The 24554-nt window shown below is 35.4% G+C and overlaps 1 long non-coding RNA gene across 1 annotated transcript; it reads left to right on the forward strand.

Moving 5' to 3' along the window:
- Positions 1-1855: 1855 nt before the first annotated feature.
- LOC138308347 (uncharacterized) lies at positions 1856-23050 on the forward strand. Its single transcript, XR_011206118.1, has 3 exons — positions 1856-1987; positions 4209-4244; positions 22900-23050. It is a non-coding gene; the product is annotated as an uncharacterized lncRNA (long non-coding RNA).
- Positions 23051-24554: the final 1504 nt, after the last annotated feature.

Raw genomic sequence — 24554 nt, forward strand, 5'->3', positions numbered from 1 at the left:
TCACTATGTTTAAGTATTTTACAACGAAAACCTTTTAATTTTTCCACACTTAAAAGTCCTTAAGCGTTACTAAAACACATTTAAACTTTGTAATATCAGAAAAATCCTGCAAACCACTCATCATAGGGGACTGGTTACAGACACTGATATTTCAAATTCAATAAGAGCAGAGTACAAAGAGCGTTTAATACTCGCTGCCGAAAGTCTATTTAAATAGGCGACGGTTTCCATGTCTAACATTATAAAAATTACTTCAAAACACAGCACGGATAATAAATTGGTTTGTAAAAAATATTCGTTAGGTAGGTGAGATAGATCCAAGTTATGTCCACTACTCACGGACGTGAATTAGAAGTTAAACATATTTGGTGATATTGCCGAAATTAGTCAGAGAAAGCAAATTAAATATTTGTTTGTTAGTTTGTTTGATTAACGTCCTATTAACTGCTACGGTCATGTAAGGACGGCCTCCCATGTATGCGGTGTGGTGCGTGTATGTTTTGCGAGGTGCTTGGTTTGGGAGACTGCGGTATATTCATGTTGTGTCTTCTTGTATAGTGGAACTGTTGCCCTTTTTATAGTTCTATATCACTGAAGCATGCCGCCGAAGACACCAAGTAACACACCACACCCGGTCACATTATACTGACAACGGGCGAACCAGTCGTCCCACTCCCTGTATGCTGAGCGCTAAGCAGGAGCAGAAAGTACCACTTTTATAGACTTTTGCGTGTCTTGGCCAGGGGACAGAAACCAGAGCCTTCCTCACAAGGGCGACTGCTCAACTCAAGGCCAAAAGTGAGGCGGTGCCAAGACAGGCATTAGGAAAGAAAAAGTCAGTTAGGAAGAAATTAAAAGATAAAATCCTAAATCTAGTCGGCTTTTACGATCATGCAATAGGGGCAGCAGGTACCTCAAACTTTATATTATCAGCACTATCTGATAAGGCCTAAAATAACTTCATTATATATGCATGTATATATAATATATGTTTATATTTCATTTTAATACTAATATTAATATTATTATATTTAAACAACCGATTTAAGAAGTCAAATCTGGTGATAATAAATAATATTTTTTTCTTTACGAGATTTTCCCGAATAAAACAGGGGTCAAAACATGAATTATAAAATTAATTCATATTATTATTTTTATTTATCTTTAATCGATCCACTTTAGAATATGAATTTACCTTTCGCAAGCCACATCATGCCTATAAATTCCTCCACCCATGTCGAGGCTATTGATCTGTAACTCAACTGCAACAGGGTAATGAGTAAATGGCCACTCGTTTTTACACACACTGTAGGCTGTTGTCATGAGACTTTTGATTTGTTCGTCTAGTTTTTTTTATCTTGGCGTTTAATTGTTTCCGGCAAAGTGCCGATACTGTCCGTTGCCGATTGTTCGTGTTCTGCTTTGCGTTCAATGTTTTTTCTTTCATGACATTTAATATGCGATTTACTCTTAAAATGTGATGTAATTGTATCAAGTCTAAACTTATTTGTTCCAATAAACATAGACTATGATTTGTCGGCAAGTAACGAGTGTTTTATACATAGGACACAAATCATGAACTCTTCAGAGTCGATCTCCTCAACATCAATAAGGTTATTAAACTTTTCCTTCCATACTGGAATAAACTTTCTTTCTCTCTTCTCCTGTTCATATTCTCTCTTTCTATTTAATTCCTTCTCCGACGTCTTCTGCTTTTTTTGCATTAGCATCTGCGCCGATTGAAAACCCAAATTTTTCTAGCGACATCACCGCTTTTCGCCTGTATTTTCTACTTTCACTTTCCTTATCTACGTCACGGTGACGCGTTAGAGTGACCACGTGATCCACTGTCAAGGTCGACGTAGTAATCAACAAGCTTTTGCGATCGGTAACCCCACAGACTTGGAAGGGTTTTCCCCCCTTTTTTTTTATTGTGTTACTTATTGTGTTACAATCGGACAAGCCTGTTTGTCGAGCCCTGTAACAGGTACAGTATATTATCTGCAAAGGTATTCTAAACCTGATTATTTACACTTATCTTTAGAGATTAAAACTCCCCACTCTCGTACCTATGATTATCAGGTCTGTGCTACAGTACAAATATACGTTGTGGGTAATTTAATTATCATTAGTCATATATACTATATTGTCTGCTTTGTTATGTCATGTACCTTTGTTAACAATAAAGAAACAAATCTTTTAGAGGGTAGAAGAATATTCAAAGTTTTAAATTGTTACAAACGGTTGGAAACAAAAACTACTTTTAAGAAGATAATGAAAACGAAAATAAACAGATAGAATATTGAATATCTACATATGTGTTTTTTTCATTGGACAGAAATATATGCAAGTCAACTGACTATACTATACTACAAAATCTCCTGACTAAATGGTGATGTGACTAAATGTGGTATTTACGTGCCGGAATCCTCGGACTTAAATGTGTCCAGTGCTAATTAGATATAACACACGACAAAACAGATAGTACCGAGCGTATTGGATGACTAGAGAAGCCAGGCAACAGAATTAGCCCTTGTCACTATGAGTTTGGCGGGGGATGCCAGCCCTGTGCCTGTCATGGGCATTATAGGTTCCGGTCTGGTCCGACATTCAATCAGATTCCGTCCTGATACATCGTACGATGATGTTAGGAGGTCGTCAGTCGACCACACAAGGGAATATATCACACATCACATACATAACATGGAGCGATTTCCATTGGCTGTGAAATCATTGTGACGTCATGACCTGAAGTCCGTAAACAATGACATAACGTCAGGATTTGATTCACTCACGACAAAATGGCGGCTTTCGACGGATTTTTGCCGATATTTTAGCTACAAATATTACAGGTTATTGTAGTTAGATTAAATAAAAACCATCTTACCTGTCCTCGTGGTCATTTTGAAATTCGAGGCTGACGACTCTCTGACATATCCCATAATTGTCTTCCGGTTCCAGTTCGCCGTGGTAGCAGTCAGGGCAGAATTTTATTTTCTCTTTTCTAGAGATTGTTAAGTCTAGATTTGAACTCATTCAGTGTGTAAAACGAAATCACGTCCTATGTCAGATTGTTCCAAGTGTAATTGGATGAAAGAGAATTTCCTGATATTCAGCCTGCTGTACTCATTGGTGAGTTTTTTGTAGTGACCTCGTGTTCTTGTTTGCGTTAGAATTGTACCTGATGCCCCTATTGCATATTCGTAAAAGGCGACTAAATTAAGGATATTATCTTTTCTCTTTTTCCTAGCCGACTTTGTTTCCTAATGCCTCCATTCGCACCGCCTAACTTTTGGCCTTGAGTTGAGCGTTCGCCCATGTGAGGAAGGCTCTAGGTTCTGTTCCCTAGCCGAGACACACAAAAGTCTATAATAATGGTAGTTTCTGCTTCTGCTTAGAGCTCAGCATACATGGAGTAGGACGACTAGTTCGCCCGTTGTCAGTATAATGTGACCGGGTGGAGTGTGTTGTTTGGTGTCTTTGGCTGCATGCTTCAGTGATATGGCACTATAAAAAGGGCAACAGCTCCACTGTACAAGAAGACACAACACAAACATACCACAGTCTCCCAAAACACGCACCACGCACTCCACACACGCTTCACTCTGCATACATGGGAGGCCGTCCTTATATGACCCTGGCTGTTAATAGGACGTTAAAATAATTGTTTGACTCCATGTGATCCATTAGATGATATCTGATCATTTTCTCTAGCACTTTACAAGTTACAGAAGTCAGACATATAGGACGGTAATTCCTTTATTATATTATTACTTTTTAGCCTTTTTATGGATAGTTGTGACATTTGTTGTCTTCATATGGTTGTTCATCAATGGATTGTTTGAAAATCTGTAATAAGGGCTCGGTGATATACAGTGCAATTTTTTTTGTAGATGACTTTGATTTTTGTTTACTACTAATAATGTGCTACGATAATCTTGGTGCTGGATAGTCAGTGTTGAGGTCGAGTCTGGTTTCTGAATGTATGCTGTCTATGGAGTGATTGATGTCACAGTCGACGTATTTGAAATCTTGGCTCCTAGGGTGACTTTTATTGTAGTTCCAATGCTCAGTAAACAGATATGGTATGTCCAGAAAGATTACAGTTGCATCTTTGTTATGAGTCAATATGATTTCAGTAATTTATATCCCGGTATTATTGTTCTAAATTCTGTTCCACATGATATATTTTTCTCTTTTTTTTCCAGTGAATTTGCAGGTTCCGAACCATATGAGAACAATAGGTAAGTGAGACACTGTTAGTGTACTGAGTAGTTTCTAAGCTGAGCGTCGTTAGTTTTAGATCCACTTTTGTAGACAAAGATTATTTCCCGTGATCATCAGAATTAGTCTGCGTTTCAATATATTTGCATTTACTGTCTCCCACTAAGATAGTAGTTCTTTATTTACATTGTGCTCCACATTCCGATTCGATCCGTATAATGTTACCGGGTGGGGTGTGTTGCCTGGTGTCTTCGGCGGCATGCTTCAGTGATATAGCACTATAAAAATGGCAACAGTTCCACTATACAAGAAGACACAACACGAATATACCGCAGTCTCCCAAAACACGAACCTCGCGCAACATACACGCAACACACTGCATACATGGGAGGCCGTCCTTACATGACCATAGCTGTTAATAAGACGTTAATTAATCAAACAAACAAACAAACCGTTGAAGATAGTCTGTTGATTTAATGGTTTTGCGAAATAGTGTCATATTATATCATTCATTTTGATCCAGGAACTTTTTTAAATTGGATAACGCGCATTAAATTTTCTAATTGATATTTACATCTTTCTAGAACTTGTGAGATTTTTTACTGATAGTCATGTTATGAAACATTTCTAATTTAATGCCCTTTATTCGAAACAAGAAGGCATATGTTGAAATCACCAAGGTATTCTTGATCGCTTTTCAGGTTAATAACAAACCACACTTGTGACAGTATAGCAATTTGAATTGATGAGTGCTAAGCAGGAGCAGTTACTACCATTATTGTAGACTTTGATGTGAGGTTCGTATCACGTTTTGACCTCAGCAAAGATTTATTTATAACTACGCTTCCTTGATAACTAACTTGATTAAGGCCTGAATAAGGTGATTAATACCAACCATTATCTGTAACATTGTCATTGGTGTTCACATGAAACACAAGGCTATTTTAGCGAATCTTCGTGTATAACGGCATATTGACCCAAGGCAAGCGGGGACTAACAAACATACTTTAATATGTACGTCAAGGTTGTAATATAAAGATAATTCCACCAATATAGGGACTCATGTTGACAACAGATGTCAAAAATAGAAATTACTGAGCATTTATGGGAAGCTTGCGAGAACAAACCTTTTGTGGGATAAATTATTCCCTCGGGACGTCCAGGGTTTGACTTCCTCTACACAATCCACAGGAAAGTGAGAATGTACTTTGGCTGGAAAGTTTTCCTTAAATAGTCTGGAAGATAAGTTTAATAGAAGTGTACTCCGGATTCTGTGCCCGGTGTTTTATAGATACGCCTGCAGTCTGATTTATAGGGACAGGTATTAGTTATATTTCCAGACGATGTATTAGTTTGAATCAGAATTTATTGCTCTACCTAAGTGCAGAGACATTTACAACACCTCTATCTCCCGGGTATTCAGCCGAAAGAGCCCGCCTATGTTTTCTTTTTGTATTAAGATTTTTCGAGGTATGAACTACTAGTATGAACAGCATCTATAATGACCATATTTATGAAAGTAAATGTTATGATAACATGTATTTGATAACATTTTTAACAAAAATATACCGCAATTTCATATTGTTATTTTGTAAATTATTCAATTAAATGTCGATATTTTGGATAAGGATAACCCGATTAGGTTCAACGATATACGTAAACCTTCAGCTAAATTGCTTTCTCATTTAACGCCAGTAATTACCCATTTAATGATTTTATATTTTCTTAACAGAAACTCTAATATAACCCGCATTGTAGCTCTGTATCCAGCATTAAGTCTGCGCATCCTCAACGAAATAAAGATATATTTTCACAAAATAATACTAAATAATGTGTTCGTAAATGATGTCGAAGTGACGCAAAGGAAATATTTCAGTACCACTACATTACAATATTTTATATAAAAACATTGTTTTACACCGACAATAACAAACATCACACACTTCTCCTACAAAATATATTCTCTCCTGGGTAACTGGCAGGTAGGACGTTAGAAATGTACTTACTGCCCATGTTGCATGATCGTAGATGGCGACTAAATTTAGGATATTACTTTTTTCTCTTTTTCCTAACTGACTTTATCTTTCCTAATGACTCCCTTGGCACCGCCTCACTTTTGGCCTTGAGTTAAGCGTTCGCCCCTGTGAGGAAGGCTCTGGGTTTTGTCCCCTGGCCGAGACCCACCAAAGTCTATAAAATGGTAGTTTCTGCTCCTGCTTAGCACTCAGCATACAGGTAGTGGGATGACTGGTTCACCCGTTGTCAGTATAATGTGACCGGGTGGGTACGGCGTTGCTTGGCGTCTTCGGCGGCATGCTTCAGTGATATACCACTATAAGAAGGGCACCAGTTCCACTATACATGAAGACACAGCATGAATAAACTGTGGCCCAGCAGGTAGGGTGTTCGAATTGTACCTGCTGCCCCTATTGCATGATCGTAAAAGGCGACTAAATTTAGGATCTTATCTTTTCTCTTCTTCCTAACTGACTTTATCTTTCCTAATGCCTCATTTGGCACCGCCTCACTTTTGGCCTTGAGTTGAGCGTTCGCCCCTGTGAGGAAGGCTCTGGTTTCTGTCCCCTGGTCGAGACACACCAAAGTCTATAAAAGTGGTAGTTCCTGCTTGGCGCTCAGCATACAGGGAGTGGGACGACTGGTTCGCCTGTTGTCAGTATAATGTGACCGGGTGGTGTGTGTTGCTTGGTGTCTTCGGCGGCATGCTTCAGTGATATAGCACTATAAAAAGGGCAACAGTTCCACTATACAAAAAGACCCATCCCGAACATACCACAGTATCCCAAAACACGCACCTCACACAACATACACACATCACACCGCAAACATGGGAGGCCGTCCTTACATGACCATAGCTGTTAATAGGACGTTAATGAATCAAGCAAACATACAAACATGAATATACTGCAGTTTCTCAAAACACGCACCTCGCACAACATACACGCAACACAACGCATACATGGGAGGCCGTCCTTACATGACTCAAACAAACACAAATCCTGGCTAATTTTCTGCATTTTAACTAACAGTAAAAACTCAGATGAAGAGCGTTTTACTATACCCTTTCAAAAAGGCGTTTAAATGGTCAACGTGATATTGTGATGCCTGGTGCAGAAGTCCTTAAACCTTTCGTTCTTTGTGACCTATATCCATTTTTTTACATTATCGTTTTAATGTGTTGTAGTGTCCTCAACATGTTTAATACCGGCTGACGTCATGCACAATAACGGAAACTTCGATATTGATTATTACGTTATGTATCGAATCTCATGGGGACGCTGTATACAAATTCTAGTTAAGTTATGCTTATGCTCTTATGACATTGTCCTGTTGAATTGGCGTAAAAATTGACCTTTTGTACATATTGCATGATCATAAAAGGCAACTAAATTGTAAAATATTATTTTTTTCTCTTCTTCCTAATTACCATGACATGCAGATGATGAGGGAGCGTAAGAATTGTACTTGCTTCCCCTATTGAATGGTTGTGAATGGTGACTAAATTTAGGATCTTATCTTTTCTCTTCTTTCTAGCTTGCTTTCTTCTTCCTTACGTCTCTCTTGATACCACCTCACCATTAGCCTTCTCCAAGTGAGAAGGCTAATGGTGAGTCCTGTCCCCTTACACACCATACATGGTAGTCTATAAATTGGTCATTCCTACTTCTGCTGAGCGCTCAGCATAAAAGATGTGTGACTACTGAATTGGCTGTTTTCAGTATAATGTGTCCGGCTGAAATGTGCTTCTTGGGTGTCTTCGACGACAGGCGTCATTATAAAAAAAGGCAACGGTGCCTTTTTTACAAGGAGACACAGCTCAAAAATATCGCAGCCTTCCAAAATAGACATCTAAATCCTCCCAAAACAGCACCGCAGAACGATGCACAAATTGACACTGCCACGCCTTAAAACACATTACGAATCTACTGCAGTCTCCCAAAATATACAGATATTCATACAAACACATTCCATCCAAGAGACGCCGTCATTATATGACCCTAGCAGATAAAAGGAAGTAAATAAATCAACCTTTTGGTTGGGTTATTTACCGTTCTTTTAGAAGCCTGGGTCATTTGAGAACAGAACGGCCTCCTGTATATGTGGCGTATTGTGTGCCTGAGGTCCCTGTGTTTGTTTGGAAGGCTGTGGCATATTTGTGTAATATCTCTTTGATCTTTTGAAACTATTACCGTTTTTATAGTGCTACATCACTGAATCGTGCTACCGAAGACACCAAACAGGTACACCCCTATCTAAAACGTGCAAACCAGTCGTCCCACTCCCATTATGGCCAGTACTAGGCATGAGCAGACACTATACCTTACATAAACTATGGTGAGTCTCGGCCAGGAGAGAGAACCCAGATCCATCCTGATAGCGGCGAGCACTTAACTGAACGCCAAAAGTGAGTGAGGCGGTGTCAAAGAAACCAACTGTTTTGATATGCCTGTTGTAAGGTTTTAAATAAAGAAATTTTCTCCACATCCTTGTTACGATCATGATGGGAAGAGTATGTTGCAGTGACATAAATTCAACATTGAGTGGACTGATATCTATAATGACCTTGAGATGAGCGTTCGCCTCTGTGAGGAAGGCTCTGGTTTCTGTCCCCTGGCCGCGACACACCAACGTCTATAAAAGTGGTAGTTTTTGCTCCTGATTAGCGCTCAGCATACAGATAGTGGGACGACTGGTTCGCCCGTTTTCAGGATAATGTGACCGGGTGGGGTGTGTTGCTGCTTTGTGTCTTCGGTGGCATGCTTCAGTGATATATAGCACTATAAAAAGGGCAACAGTTCCACTATACAAGAAGACACAACATGAATATACCGCAGTCTCCCAAAACATGCACCTCGCACAACATACACACAACACACCGCATACATGGGAAGCTGTCCTTACATGACCATAGCTGTTAATAGGATGTTAATTAATCAAACAAACAAACAGTTTCAAGACTATTCTGTTGTTTTTAACTTTTGAAACCAACTTTTAAGCTAACTTTCCCCATTTTTCAAACTAACAACGAAGGCATACCTATGTTTGTTTGTTTACTCGTATGTGGACTGATATGTAAGTTTACGTCTATAAGCGTACAGACATGCAGATCTGACATCGGCGTACGTGGGTACATGGACCAATGCACGGCATGTCGTAAATTATAATAGCACAAGACGAAAAAAAAGAATTATGCATTCGTTACAGATATTTAAGTATTGTATTAATGAAATAGGAAATAAATAATAAAAAAAAACTTGATATTTTTTATGAGAAATTACGCCATTTTGCCACAAATTTAGGAGTTACCTCCCCTGACATGGATATTTGTCTCGTACAGATGTTTCGTCATTCCCTGATTCATTAGTGTTGTTAAAAAAGCTAAACTATAATATTAGACACTAGACAGAGGCAAACGCGCAACATGAAACAATTAAATATAAAATAGTTGAATGGAAAGATATATGCCCTCCTAAGTCATGAATTTATCAAATATATTATATAAAAATCAATATAATATGTATAGTTAGATATTTAATCACCATGAGGTTTCCCAAAACATTAACGAGAAACGATAGAAATCCCATTGCTCACTTATGAACACAACCTTAGTCAGTAGCCCATGCAGTGAGATATATATCCAATGGCCACTTGGCGTTACGATCTAAGGAAAAGGTCAATATTTTTATAAGATCTGCTATTGGATTAAATCATGTTGAGCATGTCTGTACTAACTGTAGTAAAATGTGAAAATGATGACGGTATTAGAAGGAAAGATCAAGGCTGTTCCAATTGATTACTGTCACTTTGTTATGAAGCCATGGATGTACAATTATCTGTCTGGAGGATGTTTAATTTAGTACATCTTCTCATCTCCCGACTTCTTACGCTCGGCCAGCTCAGTCCGGACATTCTAGGATTAGCATTTACAGTTCAATATATTATAGATTCAGATTTGCGTAACAAAAATCATGACATAAAATCGAAATTCACTTTTATGATTTAACATTTCTATTGCGTAGAACTGCAGCTTACTAATGAAATTTAGCTATTTAAATACAATTTTGGTAATTAAACTTGCTGTTGATAGGACGTTAAAATAATGAAACAAAAGACAGGTAATTAACCTTGTAAATCCTCTTTATTATGTTTATGCATTCTAATGTGTACTATTATTGCATTGTTTTAATTTCGAGACATTATACACTTCATAAATCTGTTGATTATCATCCGGCAGTAGTCTCAGAACAGTGCATTGTTGTCAAGGTGTTTATTCTCGGAATTTCGACATGTAAACAGTACGGTATATAGAATTAAAGTTTCGCGTAACCAGACTAATTTGAAGTCATTACATAGAAACGTGGAATTTTTATTCGAAATCTCGGATTCTGTTCTTCAAATTCCGTTACTCAATATTAATTTGAACTTTATCAACACAAATAAAAAATGAGGCGCTGTCGAAGGAGACGAAAAAGGAAAAGGAAATAGCAAGTTGAGTCGCCTTTACGATCTAAGTGTCAATGGTATACCAAATCTGTATAAATATATTTATCATCTTTACCTTACGTTTGTTATCGTCCTATTAACATAGTAAATGAACGTAATAATTCGATCCTGGAGGAAGTGAAACAAAGACTTCCGAGCATAAAAAACTACCTAAAGTCAGATGCTGGTCTTGATCTTACATATTGTCAGCCCTGAGCACTGCGCTCCCCCGACTTCTCAACATTCTGATTGTAACATATACATAAGGTTAGGTGTCCATAGTCACTAACAAATCACAATGTCACACTGTCCTCAATAATCATCTTCGGTCGTCTATTGAATTCATGAAAACAATTCCGTTACTCAGTATTACTAAACTAGCATTCTGTATTTGCATATATGGACGTGAAATATTCAATATCAATCTCTCGGATTAAAGTACATGTAGACATCATTTTAGATTACATATCAAAATGAAATGTCGTCCGCGTGAATACTTTATCAATGTAGAATCCTCTTACTTTCTATAAACAGACGTAAAATTTGTTTCCCGAAAGATAAACGCAAAAACCAATATTGTTATAAAGCCAAGTAAACAATATTTTATATTACAAAATTAAGTTTCGAAAAACGGTGCAAATGGGCGGCATACCTTCCATGTTCGTATCTGATATGTTCTGTGTATAATGAATCGGCAAAGCATCATGTTAGAACTATTTCAATAATATTCCAAATAACTTAATATTTTGAAAGTTGTTTAATACAATGTATGTTGTGGCTATGCAATAGTCTGAGGCCGGACCGCTAGTCAGTCCTGCTGATCTCAGACGCGTTTATCTCGAGCCGAATCAGCCGCAATATTACAACAATAAATCAAAATATAAATTTCACTATTGCATTATCCCTGTCTGGTCACCGTTATTATGGATGTCCTGTCTTCGTGTCAATGTGACGTTCTCGTCTAAAAGTACGTGTGTTCGAGACTATCGTCACACGCTAACCCATGTAGACAATACTGTGGGATATGAAACTATAACATAATATACAATTATCGACCTATTTTCAAGTGGGTACGGTGAGTTATTAACCCGACTAAGTGATATTTCCCGAGGCCGGAGGCCGAGGATTATATCATTTTCGAGGTTTGATAACTCACCGTATCCACCTGTAAATTCGTCGATAACTGATTTATTATATGGCACTTACATGATATTAACCCGGCTCTTGCAAAATGCACATTATTAAAAAAAGACTACGCTGGGTGGCGTTTGAGCTTAAGGACCCCATCATTTTCTTTCTAGTGTTATATGAGAACCTATACTTTAGTTACAGTGTATAGTGCGCGATAAGTAATTTTATTAATTGTTTGATAATGCATTAAAAACGTTAACACTGCGGTCAATGAAAAACTCATCATTTGCTTATTCACCTATTGAATGTATGTTGTGACAAATATACATTTACATATACATCTTAACATTCGACGGTATTGTCAACGCAAATTATTTTACAAAAAAATAAAACAAATATATTAACAGTTTGCACTTACATGGACTCAATAACCATGCTTTCTAGTATTATCATTATCAGTGCATAATGATAGTACAACACGTGCGGCGATTTTATTTTACGGGATTAGTCGCTGGCGTAGCAACGTGGGGTCATTGGTGGGAACATATAAATGGCTCGATTCCAATCAGCTGTTCAATCGAATTCGTTGACGATGACGGGAGAGAACAAAATATGGGCATTTTGATAAAAAAATATTCAAATGTCGCGAGAATAAATAATATTCATTTACGTGAAAAACTGTAAATATAAGAAATAGATTTTTATTTTGTCGAGGTTATAATGATAATGGAGCCCGTGTAAATTTTATGTAACCCAGCTTCGCCTGGATTATATAATTTACACGTGCTTCATTATCATTATAACCTCAACAAAATAAAAGACTATTACTTAAATAATCTTATATTATATGTGTAATTATACAACATAATAAATAATTACCTCATTACATTTCTTCGGTTAATATTACCACTTCCGTCAGACATTAACTGAATAATGAATAATTGAATAAGGCTGCCGGAAACAGTAATTTGTATATGTATATATGTAGTTCAGATCTGATTTCACCAGATTATGTCGCATTTTCCTTTAATATATCATTCATGCTGAGAGTGATATAAGTTAATTCTACCTTCCTAACCTATTAGATCCATTGTTTATTTGGACTTTACTGGAGAAAATGTTAACACTGTACTCTGACTCCAATATAGCGTGTAACGTTTGCGAGTCGTTTATTTTCGCTACATTAGCTATGGTTTTACTGAAGTCTGCGAAATCAAAATACTATCGAAATAGTTGTTACATTATCATACTATCGCCGGGATAGGTACACCCTATCCTTACCAAAAGGGCAACGCTCTCTGGAAATTAAACTTGAACAAAATAACTGCAAAGAAAATATCATTAACATTGACACCGTTAGAAATAAATTGAATCTGTGTATATCACCTGTGAAAGAATTAGTGCAACACGAAATTAAACCCCTGTGAAAAGGTTCCGTTTATGAGTCCACGAAAATAGGACGAATGTAAAACTAAACAGTGCAGTATGGTTTGAAATACTGATACATGTATCTTTGTGTTATTTGTCATCTTTAATGTCTGGTATAGAAAGTTTACACATAAGGTTATAGAAAGTTTAAACATAAGGTTATAGAAAGTTTACACATAGAGGTTATAGAAAGTTTACACATAGAGGTTATAGAAAGTTTACACATAAGGTTATAGAAAGTTTACACATAAGGTTATAGAAAGTTTACACATAGAGGTTATAGAAAGTTTACACAGAGGTTATAGAAAGTTTACACATAAGGTTATAGAAAGTTTACACATAGAGGTTATAGAAAGTTTACACATAGAGGTTATAGAAAGTTTACACATAGAGGTTATAGAAAGTTTACACATAAGGTTATAGAAAGTTTACACATAGAGGTTATAGAAAATTTACACATAGAGGTTATAGAAATTTTACACATAGAGGTTATAGAAAGTTTACACATAGAGGTTTTAGAAAGTTTTCACATAGAGGTTATAGAAAGTTTACACACAGAGATTAAAGAAATTTTACACATAGAGGTTATAGAAAGTTTACACATAGAGGTTTTAGAAAGTTTTCACATAGAGGTTATAGAAAGTTTACACATAGAGGTTTTAGAAAGTTTTCACATAGAGGATATACAAAGTTTATACATAGAGGTTTTAGAAAGTTTTCACATAGAGGATATACAAAGTTTACACATAAGGTTATAGAACGTTTACACATAAGGTTATAAAAATTTTACTTATTGTTATACACGTAAGGTTATAGAAAGTTTACACATTGTTATACACATAAGGTTATAGAAAGTTTACACATTGTTATACACATAAGGTTATAGAAAGTTTATACATTGTTATACACATAAGGTTATAGAAAGTTTACACATAGAGGTTATAGAAAGTTTACACATAGAGGTTATAGAAAGTTTACACATAAGGTTATAGAAAGTTTACACATAGAGGTTATAGAAAGTTTACACATAAGGTTATAGAAATTTTACACAAAGAGGTTATAGAAAGTTTTCACATAGAGGTTATAGAAAGTTTACACACAGAGGTTAAAGAAATTTTACACATAGAGGTTATAGAAAGTTTACACATAGAGGTTTTAGAAAGTTTTCACATAGAGGTTATAGAAAGTTTACACATAGAGGTTTTAGAAAGTTTTCACATAGAGGATATAGAAAGTTTACACATAGAGGTTTTAGAAAGTTTTCACATAGAGGATATACAAAGTTTACACATAAGGTCATAGAACGTTTACACATAAGGTTATATAAATTTTACTTATTGTTATACACATAAGGTTATAGAAAGTTTACACATTGTTATACACATAAGGTTATAGAAAGTTTACATAATGCTATACACATAAGGTTATAGAAAGTTTACACATTGTTATACACATAAGGTTATAGAAAGTTTATACATTGTTATACACATAAGGTTATAGAAAGTCTACATAATGTTATACACATAAGGTTATAGAAAGTGTACTTATTGTTTTATACATAAGGTTATAGAAATTTTACACATTGTTATACACATAAGGGTATAGAAAATTAACTTATTGTTATACTCATATCGTTATAGAAAGTTTGCTTATTGTTATACACATAAGATTATAGAAAATTTACTTATTGTTATACTCATATCGTTATAGAAAGTTTACTTATTGTTATACACATAAGGTTATAGAAAGTTTACCTTGAGGAACCTTTGAACACTAGCATTGAGGATTTATTCTTAATTTGTATTGTATAATTGATTAATTGGAAAATAATTCTGGTTCTGGTATGTTATTATACTGTTTTGTGATTCTAATTGCTCAAACAGAAAGGATTATCTGTTGAGAACTGGGACATTAAATGACCAAAATCATCGTGTTTACCTCATTACTTTTCTTCGGCTAATATTACCACTTCTTCCGTCAAAGGCATTAACTGTATAATGATTTTATAATGCTGTCGGAAAAAGTAATTTGTATATATATATCTGTAATTCAGATCTGATTTCACCAGATTATGTCGCATTTTCCTTTAATATATCCTTCATGCTGAGAGTGATATAAGTTAATTCTACCTTGCTGACCTATTTGATCCATTGTTTATTTGGACTTTACCGGAGAAAATGTTAACACTTTACTCTGACTCCAATATAGCGTGTAAAGTTCGTGAGTCGTTTATGTTCGCTTCATTAGCTATGGTTTTACTGAAGTCTGTGAAATCAAAATACTAGCGAAATAACTTACATTATCGTACTCCTGTCGGGATAGGTACACCCTATCCAAAAGGAAATTAAACTTCAACAAAATAACTGCAAAGAAAATATCATTAACATTGACACCATTAGAAATATGAATCTGTGAATATTACCTTTTGGAGAATTAGTGCAACGCGACATTAAACCCCTGTGAAAAGGTTCCGCTTATTAATCCGAGAAATTAGAGCGAATATAAACGCCAAAAAGTGCCATTTGGTTTGAAATGCTGACTTATGTCCCCTGGTGTTTTTCGTCATCACTAATATCTGGTATAGAAAGTTTACCATAAGGTTATAGAAAGTTTACCTATTGTTATACAAATCAGGTTTATTCATTCATATATTGAATCTATATTGTGATAGATGTTTTACAAATGTATGTTTAAGTAATATGTGTCATAACTGGGCGAAAACGTTGATATGCTACATTTTGTATATAATCTACTGAAAACCGTTTTATGTATTAAGCTGTAAAAATCATTCCAGAGGTCAGACAAAAATGTATGATGCCTTTTAAAATTTAGTTACAACACAGACATTATACAGTGAAAAGTTCCTCTCTCATGTATGTTTAGATTAAAATCCACGTGCAGAGATACTTCACAATCACTAATAACACTGATAAATGTAAATTGTTTCATGGTCTGACCGTATCTAGTCATTTCAATGCACGGCAAATGTAAATATAATGATTTCTGGCAGTTCTGCTAAATCATTTTCAGCTCTAATTTGTACGTGTAAACATATGAATCTTTTAACTTAAAATAAAAATATATTAACTGAACGATCTGGGTAACCTTAGCAACGATTTTCTTAACATTTTTCAACATATGGCCAAAACGACATTATCCGTCATATTTGAGGAACATTTGAACACTAGCATCATATATTTATTCCTAATTTTTATTGTATAATTGATTAATTGGACAATATTTTCTGGTTCTGGAATGGGTTATTATATTGTTTTATGATTCTGATTGCTCAAACAGAAAGTGTTAAATCTGTTGAGAACTGAGACATTACATGACCAATCTCATCGTGTTTTACAATGTATGCAACATTTCACAGTGCCTGTATAGTGTCCTCTTCACGTGTGAATATCTTAAGAGTGATGACGTCAATGATTTTCAGCAGAATCAAATTATTCCTTAATTCAAATTATGAATTGATCTATACACATGCTGCATTTTGTTATAGTTGATACTTCTCCCTACTCCTCTGATTCCTCTACTTATCGCTTGTATGTGTCTTCGAAATGACTGTTGTTGGTATAATAATATGTCTAATTGAATGTTTAATGTATTCCAACGTTTCTGTCGTCATTTCATAGTCCAGCTAACAAATATCTTCTAATATACGCAACGAAATATCCCAAAATAAATTCGTTTATGGATAAGGTGAGCGGAATCGTCTTTGGACGTTGTCCGATTCGCCATTTTATATATTTATCTAGATCTTTTTCTCCTGACACTAATATTTTATCACTGTCCGCGGTACTACGACTACAGTTTACCATATTATTGAAAAACAAGAGGCCCAAAGGGCCTTAACGTTCATCTGACTACCTTGGCATTAGTAAAATTAATTATATATGGTGTCACTTTGTCAGGACCATGTCAGGATCATTTTCAATTTCTTTCAACAAATTTTATTTCAAACAAGAGGCCCAAGGGCCTTAACATATAGGAAATTAATTAGATATAGTGTCATGGTAGCCTTCTTCAATTTGGGATCAACCAGAGATGTAACAATACTTTGTTGAGACCATGTCAGGATCATTTCATGCAAGTTTCAGCCAAATCGCACAGGTGGAACTTGAGAAGAAGTTCAAAATGTGATTTCAAGATGGCGGCTATGGTGGCCATCTTGGATTTTAGATCGACCCAAAAAATAACAACACTTTGTCGGGACCATGTCGGGATCATTTCATGCAAGTTTCAGCCAAATCGCACCGGTAGAACTTGAGAAGAAGTTCAAAATGTGTTTTCAAGATGGCGGCTGTGGCGGCCATCTTGGATTTCGGATCGACCCGAAAAATAACAACACTTTGTCGGGACCATGTCAGGATCATTTCATGCAAGTTTCAGCGAAATCGCACCGGTAGAACTTGAGAAGTTCAAAATGTGTTTTCAAGATGGCGGCTGTGGCGGCCATCTTGGATTTTGGATCAACCCGAAAAATAACAACACTTTGTCGGGACCATGTCAGGATCATTTCATGCAAGTTTCAGCCAAATCGCACTGGTAGAACTTGAGAAGAAGTTCAAAATGTGTTTTCAAGATGGCGGCTGTGGCGGCCATCATGGATTTCGGATCGACACGAAAAATAACAACACTTTGTCGGGACCATGTCAGGATCATTTCATGTAAGTTTCAGCTAAATGGCACTGGTAGAACTTGAGAAGAAGTTCCAAATGTGAAAAGTTAACGCACGGCGCACGGCGCACTGCGGACGACGACGGACGAAACATGATGACTATAGGTCATCCTGACCCTTCGGGTCAGATGACCTAACAATATATACATAAAAGATATCTCAAGGTGATTAAAATTTTGTTAATTGTGCATACATTGTTATGTTTATCTTACATTTTTTAGGTCATTTGAGACGAAGTCACAAGAGACCTATTTAATCGCCTTTTGTCCGTCGTCGTGTGTCGTCCGTCGTCCGTCATGTGTTCGTAAACAGTTTACATTTTCGTCTTCTTCTTAAAAACCGTTGAAGCAATTTCATATGAAATTTTTAAGGCATAAGGCCAATCAAAATTGTGAACTATATGACCCCCACCCCCAGGGGGCTGTGGGGAGCAAAAGGGATAAAATAGACTAAAATTTCAAAAATCTTCTCGACTCACAGATGTGGTAGAATCAAATACTCTTCATAGATAGAAAGGTCTCAAGGCCCTCTACACAAATTGTGAATTATATGACCCTGGAGTCTCAGGTTGACTATACTTTATACAGTAAAAACACATTTTGGAGCATTTTTTGGTCATTTATAATAGAAAAATAGCCAAATGTTGTCAGAATTATCCCTATGAAATTGCCATTGAATCCTTTTAAGACATTTTCCATGACTGACTCCCAGGGCCTTAGGGGTCAAATAGGTTAAAATTTTAAAAATCTTCTTCTGAAATTCTGAAACTGGTAGAATCAAATACTCTTCATAGATGGAAAGGTCTTAAGGTCCTTTACAAAAATTGTGAATTATATGACCCTGGGTTCTCATGTTCCCCCTGGGGAGGGGGTCAAGTTAACTATTGTTTATCAGGAAATTAGTCTGGGTTGGAATTATTAGCCCGAGAAAACATTTTAACATCATATTCATTTTTGTCATGGCCGACCCTAAGGGGCCAGAGGGGCGGGGCAAAAAAGGGGTCAAATTTGCTAACTTTTCAAAAATCTTCTTCTGAATTCACAGATTCGATGGAACCAAATATTCTTCATAGATTGGAAGGTTTTAAGGCCCTTTACAAAAATTGTGAATTTCATGGCCCTGGAAACTCAGATTTTCCCCTAGGGAGGGGGTCAAATTCACTATAGTTTATATAGGAAAAACACATTTATGAACATTATTTGCTTAGTTGTAATAGGAAATGAGTCAAACTTGGTTAGAATCATTAGCCTCAAAAAGCATTTTTACACCATATCCATTTTGGTCCTGGCTGACCCCAAAATGGATCAAAATGGATAAAATTTCAAAAAATCTTCTTCTGAATACATAGGTTTTATGGAACCAAATAATCTTTATTGATAAAAAAAGTGAAATTCATAAAATCACTGACACTGACTGACTTCTAGTTTGGTTTTATTGTTTAACGTTGGCAAAGCAAACTGGAATTTTAAGCATAAGGTTTGGTAACAAAATACACTAACTATCAAAATTAAAAGCAAAAAAAAAAATTAAAACACGAGATTCAACTTTAAAGTTCATTCTAATTCGTAAATACTTTTCACAGATTTTAACCAACTTTGCAATGCTCTTTCTGTAGCAGCACTCAGGTGACAGTGATCAAGGCCTCTTGTTTCACTATTTCTTCTGATATTCCTTCTACTTGCTACCTGTAACAGCACTTTCGCAGATTTCATCTCCTTGTAACGTGGCTGTCTGCGAGTTCGCTAGTCTTGCACCTTATACTTTTTCATATTTGTTTTGTGTTACTGTTCACGAATGTTTTTAACTTGTACCTCTCTGTAGGGAGAGGACCTATATAGACAATGCCTGCAGTCAAATTCCTTTGACATTTGTCAATAAAATTGTTTGAAATTGAACTTCCTCTTGTTTGTGTTACTTTATTTCTTCGTGTTTTGATTTCCTCGCCAACCAGTTTGTGTACAACTGCTTAGCGATCAGTAATGTGGAATATCTTAAAATTAAAACAATCATTCTTTTCTGTATAATGAGACAGGCACGGGGTTTAAATGGGCGAGGAACCCGATCATTGTCTATATATATTATACGTATCTCGTATAATAATACATAATGAAGAAATTAGAAAGGTATTTACCAGAAGTTCCCCTTTCTAATCACGCACACAGGAGGGACCTTGTATCACTTTTGCTGATAAAACGGCTTGATACAATATGAAGCTGAATGAATTTTATAATAAACCTTATTATTAATTAGTTTATTGTTTTACAGGAAAAATCTTTCTTCTGAATTCACAGATTCGATGGAATCAAATACTTTTCATAGAAGGTTTTAAGGCCCTTTACACAAATTGTGAATTTCATGGCCCTTGGATCTCATATTTTACCCTGGAGAGGGAGTCAAATTTACTATAGTTTATATAAGAAAAAAACTAATGAAAGTTTTTTGCTTTGTTTTCATAAGGGAGACACCTTTTATCACTTTCTGCTGATAAAATGCAATAAACAACATCACAACAAGTTAATAACGTATTCTGGTTTATTAACAAAAACGGCAACAACTCACGGGTCGGGTGATGTGGAGATATAAGAAAGTAGAAACAAAACACATTAAAATCACAAGTAATAATAACGTCAATAAAAATCAATTACATTGCATGGACATTACACAATCACGACACTACACAAACACTTTATACCTCAATGTTGTATGCGAGTTATGTACACACAGACCTACATGTTTAAGACAAGAAGAAGCCAGATATGGTCTGACTAACACTAACAATCGATAAAACTTGTGGCATTCATTTGCAACTTCAGAACAGATACGAGTTTCACGCTGGTTAGTAATTTCCTGTAATGACGTCATTTAGAATATAAGATATCACTCGACTAATGATGGTCATTACACACCGCTGGGTACCTCCTGACCGGTGTCCACGTGGTTACATAAGATTGGTTACAAACTCTAGTAAACAAGCGATAGGAAAGTACATTCGGGTGTGGGTCTGAATAAAGTTCTCCTCTCATCCACTTTATATTTCTGTCGACTGATCAAGAACGTTAGGCCTCATTAATCAATAAATCCTAAATTAATTAATCAATTGTCATTTAATTCCATAAGAATGAACTGTTTAAAAAGGGGTTATTTGTTAGTTGTGTACAATTTCTTGTCGGGTTCGACAGACAATACACAAAAATGTACATTTTCACCATTTCAACTACTTCCGTTACACTTTTAAAACAACCAACATGCACTAATCCATGATAACAATAGAACAAAAATAGGCAATTCGCAGGAAACATCTAGTTTTTTTAATACCAAAATTAAATCTATAACTTTGATAACGGAACATTGTATTGTCTCGTCGGTAGATGTGATCATCTGGTAAACTTATATGAATCATGGTGACAACTCCTTAACACTGCATTTCACAAGTATGGTGTATATATATATATAATCTGTTAAGTTAATTAATTGGGGTAACTATCAATAGTTAGCAAAACATGTTACCAATATACTAAATACTAGCATTGGGCACCAATATATTGCATATATATATATATATATATATATTGAAATTGTAATTAAAACGTATAGAATAGGAGTGTGAACAAAAACACAGCTGACAAAATGAGATTTCCGATATCGCCAATAATGAAGAAACGAAATGATTAAAATATAGACCCAACGTTAAACATATTTTACAAAATTGTTTTTAATTCCGAAACTATTCAGTTGTAACTGTCTTCGCTATTCTGACGGTTATGTCTAAAAACTATAAACGCGCCATTTGTGATTTTGCATAATGGCGTCGAGTGTCGAGTCAAGAAATTTCAATAGCAACGGTAATGTTACAAGTTATCGAATTTTATCGTCTTTCCGAAAGAAAATTTCAAATAAATATTGCCTTACTATTGTGTTCCGTAGTTACTCGAAAACCGTGAAGCCAGTTGATCAACTCTTATCTGTTTTACTACGTTTAGCGGTTTACAGTAATAATGTATTACGTTGCTATTACACAATATGATATTATGTAATTGTTTTAGTTTTGTGTGTCTTGATAAAGGTGCAGATCGCCTCGAAATTTGACAATTTGTTTGTCCAAACGGTTGGAATTACTTCTTTGTCTCATATTGACGTACGTCTGATGGGATCCGGTGTTATCTGGAAAATTCTGTCGATATTACTTTTTTGACCCCAATCTATTATATTATGTATAGTTATAATTGAGTTAGCATTACAATCAAGCTGAATATCATGGGCTAAGTAATACCACACTAACAACTAAATCCAATTTGCTGATTTGATGAAGAAAACCCAATGAAATATTATTCATTCCTAAAATCAACATATGCCCACCAATAATCCATTCTGTACTTAATTAACAATATTCATGTACATTAAGACACCCGTTTTGTTACTTTAAAGTATGTTTGCGAATGATAGACATCCGAGCAGACAAAACACCGTAAACTAAGTATACCCCCATTTCGTTTCTGAGGTACAATTACTAAGCATTTATGTATATTAAGGTTAGCTGACCATAGGTCATGATGACCTATTGCGATAGCCTTTTGTGCGTCGCCGTGGGTCGTGCGACGTCCGTTAACAGTGAAGAAATCCGCTTGATTTAAGGGGAAATTACGGAGTTATTGCCCTTTGCATTAATAACTATTATATTGAACTTTGTTAACACGATAACTTGAGTAAATATGCACCAAGCTTAATGAAACTTTGTATGTAGACCTGTTAGATTTATGTTTCCATTTCATGAACAAAAAGACATCATTTGGCTAGTGAATGATATAACTAATATGTATCAAATATCAGGTGACCGGTAAGGCCAATGGGCCTCTTGTTCTATGAACAGGTAAAAGAAGGCTCTATTTTGCATAAAATCATATTATTTTACAAAACATTTTTTGAGTTTATAGATAAGAAGATAGAAATGGTATTATATTATGGCGAGCCCAGATTTCCGCTCAAGAACTTTATTGAGGTATGTACATTTGGTCCTCGTTCATTAATTCAAAACATACTATAATATTTTGTCTTTGTACGAGATCAGTATTCAAAACACCCTTACTGAAGACATTTAAAATACCGTATACTTCGTTATATGAATTATTATTTATGTCTATTTAAAAAAGAAAACATTTACTATCGTCTCGCTTTCGTATAACGAAAAACATACCGCATTTGCCAAATTTATAATATATATCATATTTACTATTTAAAACATAACGGTGTTTCATTAAATAAATCCTGGTTTTCATCTGACTGTTGGGCAATATTAAAGGCATTTAAAATGAAATAGAGCTATATTTGAAGTTAACAGTGCACATGGGAATTAATATTTTCACTTTCATGCGACATAACTACATGTATATTACAGATGCGTCTTTCCTTTTATTGATACCGGTATGCATTATGTCGGTTTATAGTGAGGGATATATCATTATCATACATTTCATGTTTTTTTTTTTAATTTAGAGCTGTTAGTAGATCCATCTGTCATTACCAGCGTCATGTATAATACACATAACAAGGCCTATATAGGCTTACAATATGCTGCTATGACGCATATCAAATTATAAATAAAAGCAAATATTTTTCGACAAAAGCGGTGAATTAACACATCTATAGGACACCTGCACACCAAGTTCATTACTCATTTTTCTTCTTTTCCGTTGACAGATAATGTTTTCATACCTAGAAAAACATTTTTCTTGATTTTTAAGCTTCACGAGGAAACGTGTACATGCAGGCATAAATGTGCTATAATGTATCGACATGGTAATAAATGTAACCTGAATTGTTATGAAGGTTAAAAACACAAAGATGTACTCTGTTTAATCTGGTTAAGAAGATATTTCAGAAGTGCGAATACGTAAAGTTTGAATAGTTTGAAAAATATTCTGTTCGTGTTAATGCCGTTCTAAGGATATAAAGAATGAAATATTGGCAACACAATCCGCCGAGCGAAAGGTAGTGATTACCTCAGTAAGTCGAGCTATTATATACATCCTTTGTGGTTCCAGCGAGGCATTTCATCCTTAATTTCAATAATTAGGTTTAGATGTCAAGTAGTTAATTTCCCCCAGAAGAACTAATAACTCTAACCAAGTTGCCAGTAGAAGAAGACACCGAAAAACCCCAACATTCTCATGATTCGCTTCTGATTTTCTATTAATGTTTATAAAAAATATTTTGGTCACTATTGGATGACCACGGTTTGGTTTCTTTTATCAAGACTTAAAATGATAATATTACTACAGCCACAGTAAAGATTTGTATGTTATATTTACATTGAAATGTACATTGTATACAATCTGATTAAAATACAGATCCTTATTATCACTACGTTGGATAAGAGGATCTGAGAACATCCCATTAGGGGTCACGTCAGGATGACCTTTTGAAATGGCCAATTATATTGGCACTGCCAGAATCTTGACTGGGGACGAAAGAGTTTGAAAAAAGCTAATTGCATATGTATACTGAGGCGAAAAGATGATTTCAACTGATGTTGTAAGGTTGAGAAACTGCACTTGCTCTGAAGCACACGTGGTATAAAGGTCATCTGGAC

This window comes from Argopecten irradians, chromosome 14 (genome assembly GCF_041381155.1).
Source record: "Argopecten irradians isolate NY chromosome 14, Ai_NY, whole genome shotgun sequence".
In the NCBI taxonomy this organism is placed as follows: domain Eukaryota; kingdom Metazoa; phylum Mollusca; class Bivalvia; order Pectinida; family Pectinidae; genus Argopecten; species Argopecten irradians.